Here is a 23890-nt window from a genome sequence, read left to right on the forward strand (position 1 = left end):
CTGAGGAAAAATAGCTCAGTCCCATTTCACATTATGGCAGGTCTTCAGGGAATAAAAACCTGAAGGGTTATTCCGGCTAACTGAGTTAAAAAGGGGACTCAAATAGATGATACTAGAAGCAATTTGAGATGTGGACATCTTATGAAGCAATTTACTATAGCCCAATTAAAATTTTAAATTCAGTCTAAAGTTTGGCCCTCCCTACTATACTGTATGAATCCTGGTGTCCACAATGCCTGCATGTTGTGTTAATATTGAGATTGTACATGAAACATAAGAATTTTGAGTTCTATTTCTAACTTAATGGATAAATTCTCTCAGACCTCTTAAGTAGCATCTTGTAGAGGGTTCATTGGAGTCTAATGGGGTAGATTGGAGGGTAGATTGGTAGATTGGAGTCTAGCTTTTATTGTTTTGTTGTTACTGTTGAGGTTTGTAATAATTTTGCTTTATAGTTGCATGGCAATGGGGATTTATGGATCCACAGAAATAACAGACAACAATTTGAGGAAATTTACAGCTAGAGTTAGATGTAAGTCCCAATCTGGATCTAAATTCATATGTTCCTCAAAATGAGAGATGCTACTGTTCTTATGAAATGGACGTTAGCTGGATTTCACTGTCCCCTTTAGGCCTTCCTAACTTCCATAACATTTAAGTGTTGCAATACAAAAAATATTTTCAAACTTTGTCACATATGAATTCGCACTAAGGAAAAGAAGCCTCTTATAGTAACTTGCCGCCAAGGACTCTTCTGTCATCCTGGGAATTTTAAAGAAAAAAAATTCCCTGGAGGACCTGTGAAAGTAAAACAAATAGAAACAAAAACGTATTGGAAATTCCCAAAATACATTATGTTATTTTAAAGACTGACAAGTCCTATATTTGGTATGGCAGAATCTGGAAAACCCTAGAAATGAATGAACAATCCCACCCACAACTTTTCCCACTCTTCTGCTTTGTGGAAGTGCTCGTGAAGAATAGCTGCATCAGCACACAGAACTAAAAGTCGGGGTATCAAATTCTGCACGTGGTTTTATCACATACACTTGTGTAACACCTGCTACAAATTATAAATTCTTCTGGGTTTTCTCGCCTGTAAAGGGGGGACTATAATATCTTACTTGCAAAGAGTGATGTGATTCACCACAATTAGATTCAAATTACAGAGTCAATGGCACCATAAAGGGATAATGCCCTTCTATTCCTTTAAATAAGTATGAGTAGAAACAATTACATTGGGATCACATAACTAAAGGACAATCTGGTGTTTATTACACGTAACTGCTAGCCTTGCAATGTGTGAGTGATGCATCTGAATATCAACACATCTGTAAAAGTTCAGCAGGGTGGATCTTCTTCCTTGTCAATATTTTTGAACATGATTTTTATTGAATCTGCTGTATTTGGAAGGTAAAAGCTAACTGCTGTTGGGAAATTAATTAAAGATTAAAACCTTTATTGTGACCTCTGCCAGGAAGAGAAATGGAGCTTCTTCTGGGCAGAACTTCCTGAAGAGCACTGCAGGTATTATTCAGTGGTGCTCTGCCTCTGTCCTCTTCAGGAAGTGCCTGAAGGAGCTATTCCATCAACAGAAGAGAGACTCCAAATATTAAAATTCTGACTCCTTCACCAAACCACTGTTTCAGTCTGAATAACAGCTCTCTGTATCCTTGTCAGGTTGAAAGGAATTTATTTTACCTGAAGGTGTACAGAGCAAAAGGGAGGAAGTGTTGATTTAACACATTTTCTCCCACATCATCTTTGACAAAAGTTCTGCATATTTAGAGGGTACCAGGACATACAAAACTTCCTAATTTTGTATTCTCAAGTAGAAAAGTACTATTATTAGAATGCTATAATTAGACTATAATTAGAATTATCACAGTTGTAGGCCTTTGTCATTAACCAGGACACTATTTCTCTTTTGATTTCTTTAAAGGACATTGTAGACCTTTTCCAGAAGGTTCCTCCCTCAGGGCAGGGCTTCTATATAGTCAGATCCATCTTGGCTCTTCTCTCTCTTAAATCCAGCCTCTGCCTACTGTTATTTAAGTGTTTGATTAACTAGGCAAAGCGAAGATCCTTGTTCACTGATTCTGTTCATTGATTTTTTCCTTGCAGTTTCTCAATGAATTGTTCAGGAAAAAATAGAACTTTCTTAGAAATGCCTAAGAGAATTGTAAAAATAAATTCTTACCAGTACTTTTATACTGTAACATAAAATTGGTAACTTGGTAAATTCTTTTCCCCCATAAAACCACTGCAATCAAAAAGCATTTTCAGCACTTCCTCTCTACCTCTCTAGCATCTTCCTTCCTTAGCTTGAAATGTTATTGTTCCCTTTGAGCACAGCCCCCAAATTCTTCATTTTCAGGTCTGTAAAATGCACATAAAAATAGTTGCTTACATGTCCTGAGACCAGTGGATAAAAGACTAGTATGGACCCACTATTACTATGAACTTTACTGCCTGGCTTACTGCATCCTCCCTTGTTCATCCCATGAACATTCCTAATACACTTAATGGCTTTGTTAACAGACATATTCCATCTGACAGGATTTAGCCTGATTGAGTTTACCTACTGGCTGATGCACTTAAACCTCCTCTTCTGAGCACAGTCTGTGAGCCTACAATGCCTCATTGTTTGGCTCCTTATAGGTGATAATGAAACTGGCATTCAGTTCCCACTCCTGAATGGTTTCCATGAGACTTTGAAAAAGTTGTTTGCTACTCCTGGTATTATATAACCATCTTAGTTTCAGCATGCATAAAGGCATGTTCTTGTCAAATACCTTATCTGCAGGATTGTATTAATAACTAAACATGAGTCATGCTGGGCATCAGACATGTTTGTGTTTATACATGATATACAGTTAGGACTTATTCTAAAAACCAAAGTAAAATCTGTTAGCTAAATGCATTGTCAACGCATTACCCTATGATTTGGGCAGCCTTTAATTTACTGTGCAAGTGGCCCTGATGCACTTCTGTCTATACACAAGCTAACATTACACTGGAAACTGAAGAGAGGATCACAAGCAGATTGCATTACCTGATAGAAATCTTGCCTCGTCCAGCTAAGCTTTAAATTAAGATTTTAAAACTGCATTATCAATGCTTAATAAGCCAGGCTGCAAAGCACTGAGTTTTCTGACCCCAGTCCAGCAAAATACTGAATCATATGCTTAACCTTAAGGACACAAGTAGTCTCATAGATTTCAGTGGAATTAAGTAAGTGGTTTAATGCCTACCTCTATCAGTAGCAGCGTTCAGCACTTTGCAAATTCAGTCACCAAAGGAAGCTCATAAGCACTGAGCAAGAGATACAATGACCTTGAGTGTATATCTGCCGTAAGAATAACAACAAGTAACTACAACATAGTACTCTTTATGCAAGATGTGAGTGGTTTGAAAATAACAGATAATATTTTTTAACTGCAGCTTAGTCAGAACTGGAATATTCTGTTGGGGAAAAAGAAAGGAGTCTTGTCCCAGTAAGCCAAAACAAGAGAAACAAATGTTCTGACAAACAACTTAAAATATAGATGCATACTCCACTGCAAAACATCAGAGATAATCACAAATTTACGCTGTCCCTGTCAACCTCACAGATAGAAGCTGTGTGTGTGGTCCCAGTGCACTGAACTGCAACTATTGCAATGTTCTGGACAATCACATTGATATTTTATTGCTCTTTTTAGTTACATTTATAAGCTGGAAGTATTAAGAAATGCAAAGCAGCTCCTAGGAACATATTCACCCACACACAAAAATCTTTGCCAGATATTTCTACAGGTAATGAAATAAATTAAACCTTCAGCAACTTATTTTAATCTATTATGTTTGATACAATACCTTACCAGGAAAAAAGGGATATAATGAGGCTCTTCTAATCAAGAAATATCCAGAACCATGTACAGTTTGTCTATCATCAGGCCTTCTCAAAAGGACCCTATTCTTCCGTAGACTTTTGTAGTTTCTTCTTTTATTTTAATGTGAAATCATTAAATGAATCACATGTATAAACTCATGCCCTTTGGTGCTTAAAACAGGATCTTGAGCCTTTAGGACCAGCAGTCCATCTCAGAATATCCCAGACAGACATCTACCTGATGTTTGAAGTGCCTGAAAACACTAGCACATCCTTTCTTGGCTCCAAAGGTACCTACATGACTGTACTCTTGTGTCATCGGCATTCCTGAAATATTCTGGCCTGGGCAAGGGACGTTACTCCCACCCGAGATCTCCAGAAAACCAGTGATTAGACCACCCGGCACCTAAATCCAATAGTTGAACTAAAGGCACGTTGAATGACAGGATTAAGCTCCTTGCAGATACACAGTTATGGTGGTGACTGGCAGTACTTTGTTAACTAGCTGGATAAGAAAGCATTCACATGGGATGTGAAAATTTTGGGACCAAATCACTCGTGTCTGAATTCAGTGACTCGATTCTGAATTCATGTCTGAATTCAGTCTCAGATTCGTGTCTGGATCAAGGACTCCTACCTTCCAGGCATCTTTTCAGAAATCACTCAAGCCAAGTCTCTTTCAGCCTCCTCTGCTAAAGCTCTTCTAATCTGTAAAGTAAAATAATTAGATTTTAGTAAGGATGGGAAGCAGAACTTGGGTCACTTCTCTTGCAGACAACTCTCTAACTGGGCCGAGGAGCCATTTCCTACCCACACTCAATGAACATTTTAAGTATCAAATAAAATTAACAGCTTCAACAGCACACACGGGTGTGTGTGTTGTGTGTTGGGCGGCAGGTCCCCAACTGCTGCATGCCATGCCAAGACAAGGGATGCCCCAGAGGGGCTGCAGCGCCTGGGCAACCCACACTTGGCCATAGACACCCCTGAGGGGCTGCAGCACATGGGCAAGCCACACTTGGCCATAGACACCCCTGAGGGGCTGCAGCACACAGGCAACCTACACAAGGGCAGGGGTACTAATTAAAAGAGCAGCAGCAGAAGACCAGTAAGAAGCTCAGAGCTGCAGACCGAAATCTGCACACACAACGCCAGCCTCCTGCACCACTCTTTGCCTCACTGGAAGAATTTGTACGAAACCAAGTGTAACCCTCAATGAAAATGAGAGAAGTTGAGACTAGGAAGTGGGGAGGATAGGTGTTTCTTTTTTTAATTGTTTATGTTCTTTTCTTCTTAATATACAGAACTTTGATCAGAAGTTTATGTTAATGAGCAATAAATTAAGTACAAATTCCCCAAAAGTCTGTTTTGCTCATGGTGCCCACCTGAGCGAAAAACCCAATTCCTCCACAATTGTAAGTCTAATCCCAACCTATCTCCATGAAACACCATCTCATGAAAGGTGACCATCAAATTAACTATCATTAACACAGAAGCACTGATGCACTCATTCCTGTCCATATTTGTGAGAAGTATTAAACTCAACATACCCCCATAACAGAGATGTATAAGACATGTAGGCTCACTGTGGTGTTCCACTCAGGGTTTCCATGCAGCACACCAAGAGGATACAAGTGGTGCACTGCCAGAAACATCTGTAAAGCAGGCAGGGCCGCAATACCTGAACTTGTCTATCTCACTGATTCATGCATCTATATTCCACCTTCTCTTCCAGAAAAGACCTTAATATTGAGTGACTTTAGCTTTTCTTGGCCTATAAAACTAATAAGGCTTCTTGATGAGATTCTCTAATTATGACTTTCTCAGCCAATTTTAACCTTTATTGGGCCCTTTATTTTTTCTGTAAAACAGGAGTTCATTATGTTTACTAGTTCGGTACTGACAATCATGGCCTGGTTTTTTTTATACTGCAGTCAATATCTTTTTTAAAAAAAACTTAGCATATCAAAATAAAAAATGAATTCAGACAACCAGCTTTTTTACATTGATAGGAAAGCTTAAAGTCATTGAGGCCAAACAGCGCCCACCCCTGAGGTTTTGGCTCCAGAAAGTGACTAACTCCTTTTATGCAAATAAACAGACATCTATCTGTTCTTGCATCTATACTCAATAAAATCTGTAAGGAGCACAGCTTAAAAGCTCCTGTGAAATGCACCATGAAGTTGTGAAAAGCAACATACTATTCCACTTCTTGCAGTAATTTCAACTGCAGACTTTAAAAGCCCAGCTCTATTATAATAAACAAACCAGCTGAAATCTGTAATACCAAAACCATAGAAGTCTGATCTGACTGTGCAGACAGTAGGCAGGCACACAACTCGTCTTAACGCATATTAAAAGTTCTTGGCACCCTAATGCAAACAATCTGCAATGAAAAAATATCAGAATGAGCAATCCTCCAAGTCTTGCTTGAGATTCCCTTCTTTACCCCACGATCAGTCTTCCCTTCTTCTTGTGCTGAAATGCATACAGTTATTTATGTAGGCCTGAGACAAGGAAGAAAACAAAACGCTCTCCCTCACTGAGAATATTTTCAAGCAGTCTTTCAGAAGTTTAATGCAAACTCCGTACCAGCTCTCTTTGAACAGTAATACTCCTTATGTGCAGCTGCTTTTGTATGTCTTTGTATATCTTTGATGACTTCTAAGGAACAATTGTATCAAACTTTGTTGGTAGCTACATGTTCGATATTAGAATTTGAGTTGTCATTCTAATGAATAAAATGGTAAGGCAGTCAGAACTGCCCTAGCTTAAATTTGCTAAGAGAAAACAGAGAGAATAACAGTCCTCAGAAGAAAATTTTCTTTTATATAGAAATTCTGTTGCATCTACAGGGTGATTTTAGCAATGTGTCTTCTCCTTAAAAATCCACAGCTCTGAATGGCTCTGAGAACTGTAATAATGCCAGAAATGTTTTTACATTTAAAGTTTAATTATGAAACTTATTTCTATCTTATGCCAGGCAAAACTTTTAGTAGTCAATTGCAGTTCTGAACATCTAAAGTCACCTCTGCAAAAGAACACACAACCAATTAAAGATATACTGCCAAGTAGATTTGAAATAGCATTGAAAACATTTATATAATTGGAACTGTAAAGAAAATTTTTGCTATCTAAAATACAGTTTCTATAAATGGCAGTATGTTTCAAAAAATGGTGTTGGCATCCTCAGTGTTGAAAATTATAGCCTATCCCTTTATGGCAATAATTAGTTGGCAATTCCAGTTCACTCAAAACAAGATTTTTGCTGGCTATGTAGCAAACACTGCACTGAAGGCTCTGTTTCAGAAGTCAAAATTCCAGGTTTTTCAATCACATCCATTTAAGTGACGATTAAGCTGCCACCCTATCAAGACTCCTCTTTTCTTTCCTTCTCTTCAAATTCACTTAAAGCAATTTATCAAGTTACAAAACCAGTATAATTTTATTCCTTAACTTTTTTATTCTCTGATTTTACGTGACTAATCCAGCTAGCCCTGCTTCCCATAGGCAGGTAGATCAGATGACCTGTTGTGGCCCTGTCCAAACTAAATTATTCTATGATTCAATAATTTTGCCTTCCCTGGATGAAAATTGGGATCAGAGACAAGATTCACTAAAATATTCTGCATCTGTTCACAGTACATTTGTGTATAATTTATCATTATATCATAAAACATATAGACATTGAGTTTTAAACATACAGACATTCAGTTTTGAAAACTAAACACTCAGTTATTGTTGCAGTAAATGCAGACGGCAAGTGTGTTGCAGATAGTGCTGGAGAGTACTCTTCTGTTGATTTTGCTTGTATGTAACAGTTTTTACCATTAATTAAATCACATTCTGTATCAAGTATTTATTTTTTCCATGACAATTCCTGGAAATATCAAATTTACATATGATATATATGTTATATATAACCTACAAATAAATAAAACATTTTAAATAGTCTCATACGTCTGAAACTGACTCTTTCCTAGAAGTTGCTTGGGGATAGAACTTCTCTGTGAAAGAATATAACAAACATTCCTATCTTGTAAATTTCTGACATCAGTTTTCCTCCGACATCAAATCACGAGGATTTAAAATGCATAACACATATATACAGTTACAGTGCAATGAACTTGGCAACTTTCAGCCATGTCTGGTTTTTATCTTAACTGATACATTTTTGTTGCTGCTTCTTCAAAACTCCATCTAGTGAAATATATTTCTTCTACAATAGGGAAGTTACCATCATCATGAAGAATATTTAAAGTGAAGAAGAGAAAATTACATAATATTTCAGGAATAGTTTCATGTTGACAAGAGAGTAGATTTGGCTCAAACACAGAACACTGACTTGACTACTTAAAGATGCTTCATAAATAAAACATTTCCCTAAGAAACATTTAAGGTTGCAACACCCAGAAAGTCCCAGAACTCCCAGGAAATGTATTGCTAATGCCACACAATGACTAAGCTTTCTAAAAATGGTCTCAAAAGAATGAAGGTCAAAAGGAACAGAAAGAAGACACAAATATACTATGTGGTTTGTCTTTCCTCATCAACCAGTATAGCTATACAGGTCCTTGGCAGATACATGCCCTGTCCCTTATATCTCACCGTATCGGAACAAGTTATAGCTACATCACTTTCTCACAGCCTTCCAATATCCTGTCCGACTTGTAAACCTTGGACTGTGTGACCTCTCAGGAAATCTCCATTCTACTCACCAAACATATTCAGTCTCGCCCCCTCTTCTGCATTTTTCCTGGTTCTTCTGCCAGGAAACCAATGCTTTTCCACGACCCAGCAGCTGGATTTAGAGGGAGATCAGTCCAAATCTAGCACTGTTTATAAGGACAAATAATGATCCTTATGCATTCAAAAACAACCTCTTTTAGCCTCTTAACCTTCTCCCAAAATTCTAAATTGCATTTCTCCTCAGCGAGGCCAATTTAACAAAACATGACCAAGTCATGTCAATGACATTGTAAGCCAAGAACACGACAAGAATTTTGAAAAAAACAGAACTGCAATGATATTTTCAAAATGCTGAAATGTTTATTTTAATCTGGTTACTGACCAAATTTCCCAGGGAATTCTAAGACTGAAGTGACATGAGGTGTACAAAGTCATCAGAAGTTTGCTTTCTTTCTGATGACATTGGGGATTGTCTGAAAATTCCTGGCATTTGATAAGCTTTGGGTTGAGAATTTCTCCAAGAAAGGAGTGAAAACAGTCGTGGGAGGAAAACTAGGCCTGAAGTTAAAGCAGTGTAATGGGTCTAAGGAGAATTTAGCAGATATATAAGGATGTAATTTTTACGGATCATGCATCTTTCCAATCTGTAGCCTGAGGAAAACGGTAGATCATCCACATCACTTCAGGTTTTGGACCCTGTGATTATTTTGTATCACAGTTATGTCAAGTCCAAAGAGTTTACAATCTCAGTTGAGACCTCCAGGACCTAGTGAAATACACACACACATATGCAACACACAGACAAGATAAGAAAAAGGTACTATTAAGTGCCCAAGTAAAAATTAAAATATCATACTGTGGTAATAATTTAATGAATGAAATTACTAAGACAAACTTCTTTATGTCCTTCTAGGATTGTCAAACTTCGAATTACTTCCTGAAATTAACATTCCCCAGCATTTCACACTTCTTTAATTCTTCCAGAATTAGGCAAATATTAACTATTCTGGCTGAAAGTTCGGATGCTTACTTCAGGATGATTAAATTGTTACCTTCTGAAAGATTCTGATGTCTGCAAAAATTCATTCGAATAAGACCAGTCTAACCTCTGAAAAATATTATTTCTCTGATGCTGAAGAGAGGACTGTAATAATACAACAGATCCTTTGCTGAGGATTCAGTCTGCACTGGGCATACTCAGTCCCCACAGAGCATTCACCTTTTAGCTGAATTACTGCACAGGCCAGTATACTCTATTTCAAGTTTTAATTAATTTGCTGTAATTTCCCACACTTGCAGTCAGTTACCACTGGGGGGTGAGGACAAGCAAACCAAACGCAACTAAATTTTCATAATACACTACTCAAATCCTGCCAATCCTAAAGCCAGTGAGACTTAATATCCCTTCTTCCTCCTAGGTTTAAACCTATTTTCCTGATTTTTAACAATCTTCTCTAGGACGAGATGGAGTATGCCAAATTTCAGGAATGCCAAGATTTCTCTTTCATCAGGATATTGTGGATGCAGGGGCGGAGACAGTCATATAGTGTCAAAATTCAAATTTATAACAGAGTTGTGCTACAACTTCAGTTACTGAGCAATTACTGCCATTCCTTAGTAACCCACTCTCCTCCTCATGTTATGCCATTAACATTCTGGAATATTAATTAGTGGCTTTGAGGTCATCTCCAGCACCTCAACTATGTAAAGATTCCTCAAAATTTGGAAAGAAGAAACATGAACCTTGTAAGCTCCTAGGACCAGCTGCAGAAATAGATCTGTTTCGATGCAACCACATCTGCAAAAAAAAGGTATTATATTATTTACTCTCAAAATGTCTAAATTGTTACCAAAGACTTCAGCAAAATGTATATTCATCCCTCAGGGGAAGGGAGTTAGAGAGGTGTCCTCTTTTGTAAAGAGACCATAATGTTCTCCACTTCACTGTGTGATCTTCAGGACAAGCATCAGATGAAGTAAGCATTAGAAAAGCACAAACTCAAATACTCCACTCTAAGTATATGCTCCTAAGAATATCCTTCAGGCAGATAGAGAGCTGCAGCATGGAAAGGGAGGGATGGGAGGTCTCTGTAAATGATCCTTTGTGCCAACACTGGAAGAGCAATTCCTACGGCTGCTTCAACCTTCTGGGCCTTAGTGGACATGCATTTTTCTTCCTAAAGGAAAGGCTTGAGAACTGCACAAAGATGCCTCTCCAAGCAGTTATTATGATGTGTTGTCTCTCTGTGAGATTGTGACACCTTCAGAGACAAGAATTACCCTAAGCCAGTTTTCTAGTGGCTGCTGCCTCCCACAAGTTGATGAGCTCCAAATACTACGTCTCCACTAGTTCTGCTATTCATGCAAAAAATCTGAGTTCTGCCTTTGGTACCTCTGTCAGAGGTTGCTTACCATTCAGTCCCAGACTGGGATCAGGCATTTGACTTCCTCATATTTGATGCATATGAATGACTAGTGTCTGGTTTTTTTAAGTTTTCAGGGTTTGGGTTTTTTGGGTTTTTTTTTTAATGTGACTGAAAGATTACCTGCTAAATGAACCAGACAATGGAAGTATAGAAGAAAGGTTTTACCTGCTGTTGTGTGGAAGTACTACTTGCCACCACAGTAACATGATTTTAGGGTAACTAATGAATGAGCTGTGATGTGATAAACAAACCATTAAGAATGTTACGATAAAAAGATTAAGGACAGATTCTGCCTTTGGTCTCTCTGACTATGATTTTGAAAACAATTTTTTTTAAAATATTGTATAAACATTGTAAATTTTTTTTTTTTTTTTTTACCCTGAGAACTACCTTAGGCAACAAGGGACAAATACCTAACTATTGCCAGTTACTTTATAAAAAGAAACTACTATTTTGAAAAAGATAGCTCATCTGTAATTTTCTGAATTACAGGAATGGCCTATCACCATCTCCCTGTGTTTTCCAGTTGTATGGACAATGGTATACATGGATTCAAGGACAGTAAGAGTGGTTTACACTACACTATAGTGAGTTAGACCCAACTCCATCTAGTCCTCTTTTTATTTTTTTTTTTTAATCCTTTTGGCGTCTTATCTACCACACTTACATCTATGCTCTGTGATAAACTCTATGTTGCTAATGTTACTTTTGATCTTCCATTCAGCCTAGGGGGCTTACGATGAAATCAAAGTTCAAATATGCAACACGGACTTACAGGAAAAGCACGTGTAAAGGCATTATATAGATATTATTTACCCATTTTTGAATAATTTAATTAACAAAAATAAGACTTTCTTTTTTCTTCCTAATCTTTAATTAAAAATAATTTAACAGCTCATTCTCTATAATCTGGAAGAATAAATTCAGCCAGGACACTAAATCTATATGCTCACTTCAAGTCTGAAGTAACCTTTTCAGATTAATAATAAACTGAATTTATGATTTAAAATATATATATATGTATGATGAAGATGACTTCAGCACCTTCTGGAAATGAACATTATTCTACCTGCAATTATTTGAGCAATTTCCCAGGAGACAGACAAAATACACATGGATATTAAAAAAAAAAAAAAAATTAATTCCTTCTCAAAGGAAATTTTACTTGTAACCATTCTATTTACTCAGCCACAGTTTATCTGATTTAATTTGGTGAGATCTGAAAATAATTTCACTCTAACATAATCTCAGCTGCTGAGTTACTGTGCTGGTTTTGACTGGGATAGAGTTAATTTTTTCCATAGTAGTTAGTATGGGGCTATGTTTTGGATTTGTGCTGAAAACAGTGTTGATAACACAGGGATGTTTTTGTTACTGCTGAGCAGTGCTTACACAGAGTCAAGGCCTTTTCTGCTCCTCACCCCACCCCACCAGCGAGTAGGCTGGGGGTGCACAAGAAGTTGGGAGGGGACACAGCTGGGACAGCTGACCCCAACTGACCAAAGGGATATTCCATACCATATGATGTCATGCTCAGCATCATATAAAGCTGGGGTAAGAAGAAGGAAACAGGGGATGTTCGGAGTCCCAAGTAATGGTTACACGTGATGGAGCCCTGCTTTCCTGGAGATGCTGAACACCTGCCTGCCGATGGGAAGGAGTGAATGAATTCCTTGTATTGCTTTGCTTGTGTGCGCGGCTTTTGCTTTACCTGTTAAACTGTCTTTATCTCAGCCCACAAGTTTTCTTGCTTTTACCCTTCCAATTCTCTCCCCCATCCCACCGGGGGGGAGTGAGTGAGCAGCTGTGTGGGTCTTAGTTGCTGGCTGGGGTTAAACCACGACAGTTACATATTAGATATTCTTTTGACAGGATTAACCACTTTGATTTCATGACAATTATGTAAGGCCATCTGTTTTGCTATAGCATTGTAAAGCTAAGTTCTCTTTTTGCAGAAATTCATGGGAACACAGCATGAATATTACCAGGGTATAGTATACAACTAAAATTCTGCAGAATTAAAAAATATTAACTTGGTTTAAAAAATAATCACAATCTGGGACAAATTATTAATTTTAACCTTTGGCACCTGTAACAAGAAATGGCTGGAACCATGTATACTGATTTTAAGTATAAAAAGGAAGAATCATTTCTCAGCAGGAAGCTACAGAGGAGAGATTTGTGACTATTCAATCTATAAAAAACCACAGCTGAAATCATCTCCAGGTGAGAGGATAAGTTTGCATCTGGCTGGAAATGAAAGGTATGACAGTTTTGAGCTCTTCTACCTACTACTGAACACTTGCATAGCAAGTGATAAAACTGTACTGGGGTTATCTCACAGCAAACCACTCTTGATTCAGTAAAATGTGTACAGACATGCTCTATTTTTAGCATGGACTTAAACCATGTTTCAATGAAAGCACTTGCACATACCCTTATCAGACTGAAAGACAGTGCTCTGCTGAATACAGACTCTGGTCCCTATTAAGATGGAATTTTAAATGACATGGACATATACTGCTGCTACAAACTAAGTTTACAACACCTCCTCACCCCCTATTTCTTACATTTTAAAAATCTGTTAAAAATGAAAGGTTTCATTGATGAGCTACCAGCCTGCATCAAGAGCTTGGAAGGAACTGCTTTCTTAACCACTGATTTGACTCAAACTCTGGCAGGAGGATGCAGCATCATATTTTTCAACCACATTTCCCACCTCTCCCCTCCCCCCCCCCCCAAAGTATTTGAAATAAAAATTCTCCTGAGCACAGAAAAAAAATGAAACACAGGTTTATAAAGGAACAGGATGACCCAGCTAAAGAATCTGTTGAGCATTTCGGATTACACTTAGATGCTAAGTGTAAAAGCAAGGCATAGAGCTTTCTAGAATGAAGAATTGTAGGGAAGCTGCCTCAAGGGGCAAGAACAATTTACAGAATTAGATCATATGCCAGAAGATTGAAAAGAGTTGGAGGAAGACTAGGATTTTCTGTACAATGTTCTGCATCATCAACAGAATTATTTACTATGGAACAGATCCACAGAGGGGGTTTAGCATCGTTGTCACAACACTTACTTTTCCACCACCTCAGGGAATTGATAGCTGTGAACAAGGCAATTCAGTTCCTGTTCAAGGTGTTGCAGAGTTAAGCAATTAAAAAGGAGTTCCAGAAAAGCAGGCCATCATTTGGAAGGTATTTAAACTAACAAGGAAAGCTTCCTTAAGCTACAACCCTTCTCCAGGACAGAGGCATTTTTTTTCTAAAAGGAGAATACGATTCACAGTTTTCCAAGATTTTTCTTGGAATTCCAAGGGTTTTTTTCTTGGAATTAAAATGCATGTTAACGGTTTCTCACAAACCACAGCTAGAGGAGGCAGCAGAGTAGCATGGGAGATTTTTTTTAAATGTTTGCACTTTGGGTGTCAAAATTTGGCTTTCCTACAGAACACGATGCATAAATTGCAAAGTTACAGTGATCCTCACAGTCCTGACTGAATTGATCTGTTTTTAGGGAGAAAGACTGTAAACTAAGCACACTCAAAACGATAGGGCAGTGGAAAAGATGGGTCCAATTTTACCATTTTTACAGACACTTTTTAAAGCAGAACCATACCATTTGAGAAAAACAATGTGGCAGGTAACTTGTCTGAATGTTTGGAAGGGAAAGTTACTGTAAATTAAATAGTCTTCAGTAAGTGCACATTTTAGAAAAGGTTCTTTTTAACATTCTTCTAATCAATTAATTACTGTCAATTGCTTTTCACAGCAGGCTGATTCTGGATCAGGAACAAGAATGTAGCTTTCAATTATAATCAGTCAGTCTCCTTCGTCAGTACATCAGATGTAATCCTAAAAATATGTAACTTTCAGATACCTGATTAAAAGTCTCTTAGTAGTAACCCTCTCAAATTAAGACCTTAAATGTTATGACTAGACAGGACATGAAATTACACTGAGAAATAGTCAAAGACTATCATTCCTCCTTCTGCGTAGTCTGTGCAACTTCTACTGTGTGTGATGAATCATCCCACTAGGAGTCTGGAAACTTGCAAAAAAAAATCACTAATCAAACTAAAGGCTGCAACTGTGTTATCTTTAAGATGAGACATTCTGCATAACTAGTTTGAGTGGCTGGAGTAATTATATCCCGCCACTCAACTACCCATTTCCTGCAGCACTTCCTTCTATCACAGTCAATGGAATTTGGCAGGGATCAAAATCAGGTCACCTTCAGCTATGCCAAGCCTGGCCAGCTTGAGCAAGGAGTGACAAATTAATGAAGGAAACTCAAAGAAATCATGTCTGTTTCTCCCTAATCAGAAAAACAAACATCCTCCTCACTATCATAATTTCTTCACGGACTGAGAGTACAATGATTCAGTAAGTGACACATCAGGTAGAATGAAGCTTTGCAATATGTGTCAGCACACCGGGGAGAATGGAGACTGTGGGGACACCTGGACACACAGGCTTTCACAGCACTTTCTCTTCAGTACTTCATCCTTATCGTCTTCGCTAATGTCAGCATATACAAGCAGTACCTTTATGGGGAGCTGTATTTGGCCAGCACGCTGTAATACAAAGATGCCTGAAAATATATCTACATCACAACATGGCAAAATACCATCTTGGAGAAAGAGAAAGGACTTCATTCTCTGGGTTATTTAATCTTCGATACCTCCCCCAAACTCACAACCGCATTTTGATTTAAGATAGTTCTGAGCTATGCCAAGTGTTACCAAGTCAGAGTTGGTGAGCTGACAAGAAATATACAAGAGGATCCAGCTGTAGTCCTGCAAAAAACACTCTGACTATATCTTTCAATTGTAGAGGTTAATACTTATGTCTGTGTTCCTTCCCCCACCTCTTTCAAGTTATTGTGTCCTCCTTGTAGCCTGGAAGCAGAATGAATAACCTTTAGACTAAACAGATTTTCATCAGACTACCCAAAAATATGAGCAAGTCTTGCTAGAAATTCTTTTGAGCATTTCATTATCCCAGTTACCCAAAATTTAAGGCCCTGTAACTAGATATTATTTATGGCAGGTATTGTCACTATCTGCAGATTTGCATATTTGCATATATGAAAGGAGCAAGCGTGATCCAACACTGCTGTTTAAGGCATCTTATTTGAAGTAGAAAAGAAAATTGTGCTGTAATCCTTTGGCATGGAAATCAGTCATCCCAGAGTCCCTATCTCTTCCCATCTCTTTAAGCAACTGTTCCTACAGCCTCTGCTATGGTCACTCATTTCATGGAGCAGGAAAGATGGATTTAGAGGAAACAGTTCTGTTCCACAGGGAAACACTGAAAGGATAAGTAACTGGTAGTTTACAGCTAGGACAAAAAAGAGTAAATGTGATAATTGCATACAAGATACACTTCTACACAAGATTAATAAGCATACCATGATATTAAATGACTCCCACATATAACTTATGTATCCCACAACATTGCAGTTAGCAACATCATGTAAGGCTCTAGATACAGAAATGGTACACTTGGGGGCATTTCAGTGAAAGATACAAAAGATATAACAATATTGAGTATTTGGGTCCTGAGGGAACTGGCAGATGAAGTTGCTAAGCCACTATCCATCATATTTGAAAAGTCATGGCAGTCCGGTGAAGTTCCCACTGACTGGAAAAGGGGAAACATAACCCCCATTTTTAAAAAGGGAAAAAAGGAAGACCCGCGAAACTACAGGCCAGTCAGTCTCACCTCCGTGCCCGGAAAGATCATGGAGCAGATCCTCCTGGAAACTATGCTAAGGCACATGGAAAATAAGGAGGCGATTGGTGACAGCCAACACGGCTTCACTAAGGGCAAATTGTACCTGACAAATTTGGTGGTCTTCTACGATGCGGTTACAGTGTTGGCGGGTAAGGGAAGAGCAACTGACATCATCCACCTGGACTTGTGCAAAGCATTTGACACTGTCCCGCACAACATCCTCGTCTCTAAATTGGAGAGACATGGATTTGACAGATGGACCACTCGGTGGATGAGGAATTGGCTGGATGGTCACACTCAAAGAGTTGCAGTCAACAGCTTGATGTCCAAGCAGAGACCAGTGATGAGTGGCGTTCCTTAGGGGTCAGTGTTGGGACCAGCGCTGTTTAATATCTTTGTTGGCGACATGGACAGTGGGATTGAGTGCACCCTCAGCAAGTTTGCCGACAGCACCAAGCTGTGTGGTGCGGTCGACATGCTGGAGGGAAGGGATGCGATCCAGAGGGACCTCGACAGGCTTGAGAGGTGGGCCCATGCGAACTTCATGAAGTTCAACAAGGCCAAGCGCAAGGTCCTGCACATGGGTCGGGGCAATCTCAAGCACAAATACAGGCTGGCCAGAGAATGGATTGAGCGCAGCCCTGAGGAAAAGGACTTGGGGGTGTTGGTTGATGAGAAGCTCAACATGACCCAGCAATGTACGCAAGTAGCCCAGAAAGCCAACCATATCCTGGGCTGCATCAAAAGAAGCGTGACCAGCAGGTCAAGGGAGGTGATTCTGCCCCTCTGCTCTGCTCTCGTGAGACCCCACCCCTGCATTCAGCTTTGTGGCCCCCAACATAAGAAGGACAAGGACTTCTTGGAGCAAGTCCAGAGGAGGGCCATGAAGATGATTAGAGGGCTGGAGCTCCTCTCCTATGAAGACAGGCTGAGAGAGTTGAAGTTGTTCAGCCTGGAGAAGAGAAGGCTCCAGGGAGACCTTACAGCAGCCTTCCAGTACCTGAAAGGGACCTACAAGAAAGCTGAAGAGGGACTTTTTACAAGGGCATGTAGTGATAGGACAAGGAGTAACGACTTTAAACTGAAAGAGGGTAGATTTAGATTAGATATAAGGAAGAAATTCTTCACTATGAGGGTGGTGAGGCACTGGAACAGGTTGCCCAGAGAAGTTGTGGATGCCCCATGCCTGGAAGTGTTCAAGGCCAGGTTGGATGGGGCTTTGAGCATGGCAGGGGGGTTGGAACTAGATGATCTTTAAGGTCCCTTCCAACCCAAACCATTCTATGATTCATTTTAAAAACCATCATCTTTTTCATGGATTCCCTAAAATACTGGTGAAATTACTGGTAATTCCACTGGTTTCTGGCAGCTAACATGACGGAATGACCTTAGAGATGAAATACTGCAAAATTGATGGCTTTTCCAGATATCTTTACTGTTGCCTACATATCTGAGCAAATAAAGACACAAAAATAATAAGATGAGAGAATAAAAAAGATGGTAAATGTAAATATTCATATCCAAATTCCCTGACTCAGCTGCTTACACAGAATAGAAAACAATGGCAGCATCTCAGACACCAGGCTGGTTTGGAAAGGGTTTAAAAAGTGACTGGATACTTAACTTAGTCTCTCATTTTTTGGATTGTAGTAATAACCAAATAGATACAATCTAGAAACTCTGCAAATTTCAGCATCAGGAAGTATTACTAGCCAGAGCTTTTGTCAGTGACCTAATGATGTTATCTTCCCCCCTTTTTCCCGATAATGAAGTGGAAAAGAAATCATGTTATATCCAACCACATGATGTAGATTGTTTCAGATACTAAACTGCCTTTGAACTGAAATAGAGTCAAAACAATTTGTGCTCATTTCAACAGGGCAACTGATGCTCCTTTTACCAACCCAGGTCAACATTTCCTTAAAGTTTTCAAACAACAAAGAAACGTTTTGCGCTTTTGGTGCCTGAATTTAAAAGGAGCCAAGGTTTCATCCCATTCGTACTACACACTGTTTTATTCCTATTTTGAGGCATCTGGGTCCCTCCATCATACAAAACATACATAAGAACCAACAGTGATTGAAATAAACTGTGGGGATGGGACAAATTTGTACTGCTGAAGTTATTTGTTTCATGAGCTGAGGTCTAACAAAGAAGTATATTAGAAATGAGTCACTATAGAAGTGAGCAGTTCAGTTTCTATGTGTGATTCATTCCAAAAGAAGCTGGATGCCTGCATATGCCAAGGCCTCCTTTGAGAAAATAATGTATTTTGTGATTTATATTGTTTCTCTATGTAAGTATTAGGCAATAGTTTAATCTCAAACAGATCAGTTTTCCACACTTTAATTTCTTAATAAAACATTAATAGGTGAAAGTATGCAATTCAGAAAGCTGTCCACCACAGCACTTAACTTGAAACAGGAGTGTAAGATTATCAAGTACTCACATGATTTGAGCAATACTGCTTCTTTTAAAGGGTATGTGAGTTATGGCTGTTGGAAGCATCTGTTTACACAAATACAGTGTTTGGTAACCTTAGCAATAGTTTATTTATTTATTTAATGCCCCACAGGTCAACCCCTCAAGCTTGTCAAACTGAGGGCAGTTTCTTAAACAGAGTAGAGTCCAATAAAGAAAAATTGATCTATATTGTTGGGTCTTGAATGGTGCCTATGTATGTTCGATAATAAAGAACTTCAGTTTCTAAAATGCTGTTAATCTGGGAGATTTCAGCAGCACTTAACGAAATACAAAACAAAACAAAACAAAAAGCCCTTGGAAACACAATTAGTCTGGTTGCCTAACTGATTGATCTAGGAAATTCTTGCCAAACATTCATGTCTTACTGTCTCTTCCAAATTTTAAGAGTTTTTAATCTTTTTTAAATTACTCTATAAAGTGACAAAGCACAGCATTATGCTGGATACCTCACCAACAGAAGTCTGTTTTAGGAACCACTAGATTTAAAACTGTTGCATGGCACTTTGCCCTTGACCTGTATCACTCAGAAAGCCAAGCATGCACACATGACTGAGAGGCCCGGCAGCAAAATAAACACTGAGTAACATCTTGAAGGCGGCTGTCACAATGCACGACTGATAAAAGCAGGACACCTGAAACTTCCTTCTCTTTTGAGACACCTCCTAAAGTGCTTGCACACTGGTAATTCCTGAAGTTTTGGTATCTTTCATCCACACACTGTGGGAAATAAAAATAAAAGTTTATTGATTTGGTCTGCTTTTCTGATCAGGGAATTGTTCTCCCCTTCCCTGCAGTTATTATCTAACTTCTGCTTTCTTTCAGGGCTTTGAAGTTTTCTTCTCTTTATAATAGCAGATTCAGAACCTCCTATGAAAATAGCAGTGCAAATGAGGCATTTCTATTTTATTTAAAACAAACTCTGACATCAGTTAATGACAGCTTGCAGAAAGGCTGTCATCTGCAGGGGTGCCCTGGGGCAGCAGCACCTGATGCGGCCGCGCTGTTATTCTGCCGCCAGCTCGAGGGCCTGGGGAGGAGAGGGATGCACGGGCTGGCGCGGGGAGGGGAGAGGAGGGGAAAGAGCAGGGACAAGGGCCATGGCGGATGGGGTGAACGTGAGGTGCTCCGGCCCCTCCTGCCCAAACTGCACATCTCTCCTGACAGCTGACATGATTCCTCCATTCAGGGCTTCCAAGGCAAAGGAGCAGGAATGGTACTGGCTGGCTGGCTTAGCGTGCAGACAGCAGAACAAGCTGCGGTAGGTGTCTCTACCATGACAGGAAGCGCCGGGTGACTAACACCGCCACGCTCCTCACAGCCCTGTACCCCCTGCCCAAGCCCTGGAAGAGCACTTCTCGGCACTCCTCGCAGGCTCCAGCCGGTGCAGGCTGCCACAGAGAAGACCAGCTAGGGAGGTGAGACCTGTGCAGAGGCCTGGCTTCCAACCCCGGCTTCTCCTACTGCAGTAGTTCCTCCGCTACACCCTGCGCTGGCAGCCATGAGAGACAGGAGGCATTTCTTTCACCCCCCTTCCCTACAAGGCCCAGGAGAAGCCCAGTTGAACGACACTGCCCAAGGGCTCATGGAAAGGCAGAACCCAAAAACTGAAAGCTTTCTCATTTATCAAGGTTTCTTTTATAAGACCCTTTTATTGTGACTTACAACTGCATTTCTGCTTAGAACCTACTCAAATTTGGCTGAATTAAAAATCCGTATCTCACATTTCCTGAGTGGGAATGCACGACAGGCACACTCCCAGGTACAGTGTGCAGCAGACACACTCCCAGGTACAGCGCTCTCCGCTCAGTGCTCTGGATTGCAAAGGTGGGTAGTCGCTGAGTGCCATCTGAATGAAAACTGGCAAGAAAGGTCAACATTAAAACTGGGTAAGAAATCCAGGGCAAGAATGTGGAAGTGAGATTAAACTGAGCTGGGTGGTTCAGAGGAGGTGATACATGACCAGAACAAATCAGATAGTAGTGACCAGGCAAGGGTTTGGACCAGAACAGAGACTTGGGTTTGCGTGAGAGATCTACAACAAGACAACGATGAGAACGAGACTGAAATGAAGAAACTGGAAAGCAGAGACTGGGACTGGACAGGGAGTCAGAGTGGGGGAGAGACAGGACTGTAACAAAATTGGGCAGAAGGAGATGAGCAGCAGAGTTAGAACTAGCAAAAACTGGACAGAAAAACAACCATCTTCACAAGGATGCTCCTGTACAAGATACTGGAACCCTGGCCTCTGAATACCGCTGTTTCTCTGATTTCTGACCATACTTTCAACAAAAAGCCTGTAAACAGCGTAGGTATCAAGATGATGGCATGTGACATTTCTGTATTTTCACTCTGCTTTACAAAGAACATACTTTCACCCATCCCCATAGTCAGATGAGAAGGATGTCCACTGTAGGAAAAATGAAAGCCCATGCCACATTCTCAAACACTGTGCCCAAAATGAGTGGAAACTTCTGATCTTAATGCTTCTACATTTCAATTTCCTTTCTCTAATAATACTCTTCTCCCCTCTTACCGAGATATTGTGAAAATCAGTGAGGCATTCCAGGACTACAGTTGTGGACATCAGAAGAAATCCACTCTGAAAACAACCACTCAGTATACAGAACAGGATTTCAATAGCGTACTCTAAGATAACATGGGGCTATTCATTCAACCGCAAAGTAAGAGCAAAATTAAAAACAAACTTCTTATTAAATGAAGGCCTCTTAGGTTTTACTGTGAATGAGACAGCTTCTGGAGAAAAAAGCCTGTTTCCGAATGATTAAAAAATAAGGTGCATATGTCCACGCATAAGGAGACTGAAACTTAATTCTGGCATTCCCTAACTTTTGCAAGTGTCATACTGCTCCTTTAACATCAGATATCCTGCATATGTGTATGTGTTTAGACTTAGATGGATGAGTGACTGTGAGAATCCATAATGGACAACAGAAAGCTGAAATGTTAATCTTTCAAGGCCTTGTGAATAGCAATTTATATTACCTTTACATTTTCCAGAAAAAAAAAAAAAACAACTTATAAACAAAAAGACCAAATGCTTGAAAGTGTCAAGAAAATACACAATGCTGAAAAGGATATGCTTCTAAGCAGATACTAACAATGTGTTTATATTACTTGTAGGAACCAAGTGACCTCTATTTGCTAGAAAATAAGTAATCTTTAACCACAGGCGCTTATGCTGGACGTTCAAACAATCTGCAGTTTTAGCAGGTCGTAATGATCTGCAGAGAGTTAGGAAAAAGTAATCCTGAAGACAAGGATTTATTTACCAAAGAAAATATTAACTATTACTGAATAATAAAAATATCTATAAGCCAGGAGTTATTTTTAGCTGAAAACAATTTATTCTAAGGAAGTGCAACCAGATGTGCGTCAAGAATGATAAATGGAATGGGGTTTTATGTGCACCATAAACGTGAAGCAAGGATTGTAGTCTGATGTGATAACAAGGGCAGAATAAATGATTATGTTTAGAGGTACCAGTAAATCCACTACAGCTTCCTGTACGTTAAACTTCAAAATATTCTAAGGTCACCAATCTCAAAAAGACAGAGTGAGTATTTCAGCATTTTCACTGAATTAAAAAATAACGTCTATTAAAGAAATTTTTGCACCTGGTATAAACATCACTCCTGCAATGCAATATTTTTGATTAAGAATGTCTTATGGAAACTGTTCAGCCAGAACAGTATCTGTAGTGTTCTAGATATATCTGTATAGCGTCCTACGATGTTGATATAATATACAGCATAGTTTTTAAATTGATTTGCATTTTTTATTCGTAGTGCATTTGTTGAAACACTTCAGCTCTAAACTGTTACATTCAAACAGAAAGCTTTTGACTACATTGGAATTAAATACATATTCCATAATTCTTGTAACAAAAACATGGTATGAACTTTCCTTATAGGGATAGTCCTATGAGGACTGTTATAACCATTCACAGATGAAGGAGTTGAGGCACACTCCTGCAAGTCACCCAGGGAGGGAGGGATGGAGGTAATTCCACATTCTGCACTCTCATTTCTAAACAGCCCCATTAAAAAGAAATAGAATTGAGTGAGCTCTTAATCTTTGTAAAACAGTTACTGTAAGGGCCTCGTTAAGTCCCTGGGTTGTCCCAAGGCTGCCGCTCCAGCTGTGCCACAGCCATGTCCCAGCCTGGCAGCATGTAGCTCACTGATGTAGACCTCACCCCACCCTTAGGCTGATGTCCTGTCCCAGCCTCGTCCCATCCCTGTCCCCAGGGAAGTGCCCGATGCCCGGGGCTGGGGCTGTCCCCGCTGTCCCACTCCTGGCTGGGGCAGTGGGAGGGCCCTGGTTGCCAGGCCCTGCTCCCCATGGGGATGCACTGTGGCTCCCAATTCCCCAGCCCATGGGGAGCAGCACCCCGAGAGCTACCATACAGCCACTAGTTCCTTTCTGTTTTGTTTTTTTGGGGGCATTGTGAAGGTGGGTTCTTCCCAATACCAAATCAATGCGAAATGCTAAGAAAAGCAGATTTTTTTTCAGTGAAAGTCAATTTTGGTTCTAAACGAAAAGAAATATCCTTTTAAAAATGCTTTGTAGAAGTTGCCATTTCAGACCTCAGCCTCTCTTTCTCCTTTATGGCCCTGTTCGTTCTGCTTCCTTAATAAAAGCAGCATAAGAGTCTCTTT

Source organism: Calonectris borealis, chromosome 5 (assembly GCF_964195595.1).
Source record: "Calonectris borealis chromosome 5, bCalBor7.hap1.2, whole genome shotgun sequence".
Classification (NCBI taxonomy): Eukaryota; Metazoa; Chordata; class Aves; order Procellariiformes; family Procellariidae; genus Calonectris; species Calonectris borealis.